The sequence below is a fragment of the Austrofundulus limnaeus genome, unplaced genomic scaffold, assembly GCF_001266775.1.
Source record: "Austrofundulus limnaeus strain Quisiro unplaced genomic scaffold, Austrofundulus_limnaeus-1.0 Scaffold498, whole genome shotgun sequence".
NCBI lineage: Eukaryota > Metazoa > Chordata > Actinopteri > Cyprinodontiformes > Rivulidae > Austrofundulus > Austrofundulus limnaeus.
Genome location: NW_013952900.1, coordinates 274,420 through 278,611, shown reverse-complemented (window position 1 = coordinate 278,611; position 4,192 = coordinate 274,420). Strand labels below are relative to the sequence as shown.

The 4,192-nt window shown below is 42.4% G+C and overlaps 1 long non-coding RNA gene across 1 annotated transcript in view; it reads right to left on the bottom strand.

Annotated features, from left to right (window-relative positions):
• The window catches only part of LOC106530199 (uncharacterized), a 12,149-nt gene extending 9,374 nt beyond the window's left edge, over positions 1-2,775 (bottom strand). Inside the window, exon 1 of the long non-coding RNA XR_001311741.1 lies at positions 2,746-2,775. This is a non-coding gene — a long non-coding RNA (uncharacterized LOC106530199). The remainder of the gene's footprint in view (positions 1-2,745) is intronic.
• Positions 2,776-4,192: the final 1,417 nt, after the last annotated feature.

The window sequence follows — 4,192 nt, the reverse complement described above, 5'->3', positions numbered from 1 at the left end:
TGTAATTTGTTGTAAGTTCATGCACTGTGTTGGTTTTGTTCTTTGAGCAAGGTGATGTTCATGCATGGCTCATTTTATACACCATTAAAAAAACATATACCTTTGTCTTGAATTTGGAAAAAAAATCATATTTTATTTATCAATAAAAGGGGTTCAGTGACTGCGCATACGAAACATGTGGATTCGGTACCTCAAAAAAGGTTGAGAACCACTGCTTTAGATCATTTTGAGTCACTATCAGAAGCTGCGTTTCCATTGCAAATGTGTGCAAAACTTTGTCGATATTCTGTTAATGTCGAAAACAAAAAGTTTTGCAATTGCAGTGTTTCCATTAAATAAGAAATGCTATTAAAGTCACGCGTGTGTACGCTTGTTCTCGCGATAATTCATGCAAACATGGCGGCAATGGATGTAAACACATAGCATGTTGCTACCATGACACTAGTGCTCAGCCATCAGAGGAGACGTCGGCGTCTGATCGAGGATTTCGAGTGACAAGCCCCTTATACGTGGGAGCGGCTACGTATGCAGCGTTTTTGGGAAAACGTGGTCGGTGAGTTTAATACTTTCTTTTACTACTTCAGTGATTTCACTACTACTTTTACTTCCTGTTATCTTCTTCTTCGTCGTCTTTTYGCCAGTAGAAACAGCCGGTTCTTGATCACGTGACTCCCGTGATGCGAAAAAAGTGTTTCTATTGTAGTTTTGCGAAATACATCAATGTCGATATGGCCGAAAAACCACCTCATCCTAGCGCAAAACTATTTTGTTGAAAAACTTTTTTTTAAATTGACGTGTTTACATTGAGCAAATTTATTTTCAAAATTCTAATTTGCGCATTTTCATGGTCAATGGAAACGCAGCTAGAGAGATGGAGAYGTCAGAGAATATTGTTTTAATAARCAAAGATCAAAGAGTTCCYCTTTGATGTCACTTCTTGTTTCACATTGGCTGATCCGAGCGTACAAGAAAATATGCCAGTTATGTGGCAAATTGGGTAAAATCGTGTGTTTTAGGCCAAGTTTCTTGAATAAAAAGACATTTTCTTTGACTTTTCGCATTTGAAGGAAGTGCACATCGCAGGCACTTCAGCTGCTCATGATCTCTCCACAGAACTACACTTTAAAATATCTGAACTGCTGCTTTTAAGATGGGTGGCCTGGATTTGATGATCAAGAACATGTTTAGACGGATCACTGTTCCCTTTCAGTTGTGTTTTCAGACAAATTCGATTCCCTTGATCACCTGAAACAAACAATAAATGGCTTATGCTCTAACTGGGTCAAAACCTTAATAAATCATGTTAACTAAATAGCCGTCACCACTCCTCTTTGAGGATTTAGACACGGTGGATTTGTGTCATTCTTTGTGCACAATGCCTATTTGCATATGACTAATGTGAACACAACAGAGGACAAGAGAATCACGCAGCCCTCCTGTCATCGTGATCCTGGTTTTAAACTGCTGTGCGTTGGGTTTAAGTGTGTGCATGTGTGTGCTGTGTTCGGATGAAAAGAACAAAGAATCCTGGTCTGAGCCACAGAGTGTGTCGTGTCAGTATGAAACACTTCTGCCATTCTCAGGTCCCCCTGCTTGTTTTTTTTTTTTTTCCTTTTCGATGCAGCACTGAGGTGGAGTGAGAGCAGGCTGAGAGCAGCGAGGGGTCTCATTTGATTTGGCCGATCCCGCTGGGAGACACCGAATAGAAGCCATTCCTCCCTCCCCCTCTACAGCCGAGTTGTGCCACTCTCTCCAGCGGAGAGTCGTTCATTCTCTCCACCTTCACCTCCATTGCAGTCCCATTCTGTGCAGTGTAATTGCACGCAGAACAAAGAAAGCAAAGATCCAGGCMGACTTTGGTGATAAGCTCCCCGGGATCAGAGGGCTTTATCCGGGGAGCAGCTGGGAAGAAGCCGAGGCAAAGGTCATGTTGTAGGAGGATAGCCAAGGGAGCTGGCTGRGATTTAGATTGGTGGGCACTCTTCCCAGCGTTCCCCCCAGTGCTCCRCTGCTAATAAATCTCCCACCCAGTGCTGATCAATGTCCCACAAGCCAAGGTGRTGGTTTCTAATGATTTGGTTCGACCATGAACAGAAACACAGCAGCACAAAAGCAGGACTTTCAAGGAGATGATTCTTCTTCCAGTTTTTTGTTTGAGGCAGAAACAACATTATATTCAAGCTGCAAGTTAGTCAGGTTGCACCAGAACTACTACAGCTGTTTGTTATTGTTATTTGTATTTGTAAAACAATTACACAAAACTATTTTAAAATGTCACGGTGGCTCATTTGGTAGAGCTGTTGCCTCTCAGCAGGGAGGTTGCTGGATCAAATCCTGCCTGGGGACTGGTCAGGGTTTAAATGATCTCTCAGTGCATGCACAGGTTCTCTACTCCAGTTTCCTACCACAGACTAAACACATTCATGTTGGTAACTCTAAAACAGGAGAGTCAAACTCATTTTCTCTGAGGGCCACATCAGCTTTATGGTGGCCCTCGAAGGACCAGTTGTAGTTAACTATAATGTTTTGTGTTCAAACTTTACACACGAAATGCCACATTCCTCGTCTCATTGCTACAGCTCACTAACAAGCAATAACTGAGCTCTACGTGGTGTTTTCTGCATAGAAACAGTGTTTTAAAACAACTTCTTATAAACGCTGAAAAGTACCAAATGTGACTGACTAAATGTAAAATAAATAATACATAAATACTTTAAAAAGTAAAAGTAAGAGAGTTTTTCTTACTGTTGAGTTGTGGTGAGTTGCTGCCATCTTGGATTCTGAACTCTCCCACTGTCCCACAGGAAATTCCCACTGGAGGTGGTGTTCCAGTTTAAATTTGCAACTTGCATGTGGGAAATTCCCAATTCCCAGTAAATTTGGGATGCATCAAAAGTAGCCGGAGAAAATGCAAAATGTGAAATGGGGATTTTACACCGCTGCCGGCTACTTTTGAACCCTGTGCACCTTCACCTAGTGGTAGGATGTTGTCATTTTACAGGTGGAATAATCAACCTGCATTATGGGAGATGTAGTTTATGGTCAATGCTGGCTTTAGAACAGCATACACATTTTTAATGATATTATTAACATATCTTTGAAGCTCTCACGAGCCRCATAAAATGCCGTGGTGGACCACATTTGGCTTGCAGGCCACGRGTTTGACACATATGCTCTATGTCTCTATTTGTTAACGATTGTTTGTCTCTATGTGACTCTAAGGGAYTTTTGAACTGTCCAGGGTGTATCCCGCCCTTCACACAGTGACTGCTGGATAATGGGCACCAGARACCCCCATGACCCTGAAAGGAAGAAGTGGGTAAAGATGATGGAYGGACGACTGTGATTTTTTTTAKTCTGAAATTGTTTAATGATGCATTRATTGATTTTTGGCCTTGGCCTCASTTAAACAAAAATGAACTCAGTCTGAAATAAACTTTGTTTCTCCAAACTGAGCTCATTCAAAAAGCCAGCTGGTGAGATTTTAGTTGGTCCTAATCTTTGCACACAGTCAACTGTTGCTTTAAAGGTTCACCTTTTGCCTGAAGATCTATTGATCATATTGACTCTAGAGCTGTTTAAAAGATTTAACAAGTAAATCTTTTTAAATGATTTGAGTATTTTTTTAATTACCAACAATTTCAAGATGTTTGCATGTCCTTGTCACGCAATAACTGGATCTATTTGTCCCTCTTCAGCTCTTTCTCCACTTGTAATTAGTGGTTTTGTGAAAGAGAAAAGCTGAAGACCTGATTCAGTCTAACAAACCACCTTGACATAACAGATAGGTGGCAGGAGCGAACAAGCAATCATCTTCAAACTCTTCCCCCCTCTTCCTCACCCAAATCCCCCAAAACAGCAGCTGCTTTTACTCTCCAGCCCCTCTCTGATTGCAGTTCTCTGGGAGGGGGCCTGCCGGCATGCACACACCTGCTCACGCTGACCTCCAATCTATCTGTTCCACGCCTGCCATGTCTGCCACAACTGCTGGGATTAGCATGTCTGGGGGATCGGTGGATAGATGAGAAGGGAGGACAGCAGCCTTTAAGTCTGACACGTACGTCCGGTGCCTCACTTGTGGTGTTGAGAGTGTGTGCACAGCTGGCTAATTCCCTGCCTCGGCGCATGCAAACACTCTGGAGGTTTGTGTGTATTTTATCAAAGATGAGCGCTGTGTGTGTGTGTGTGTGTG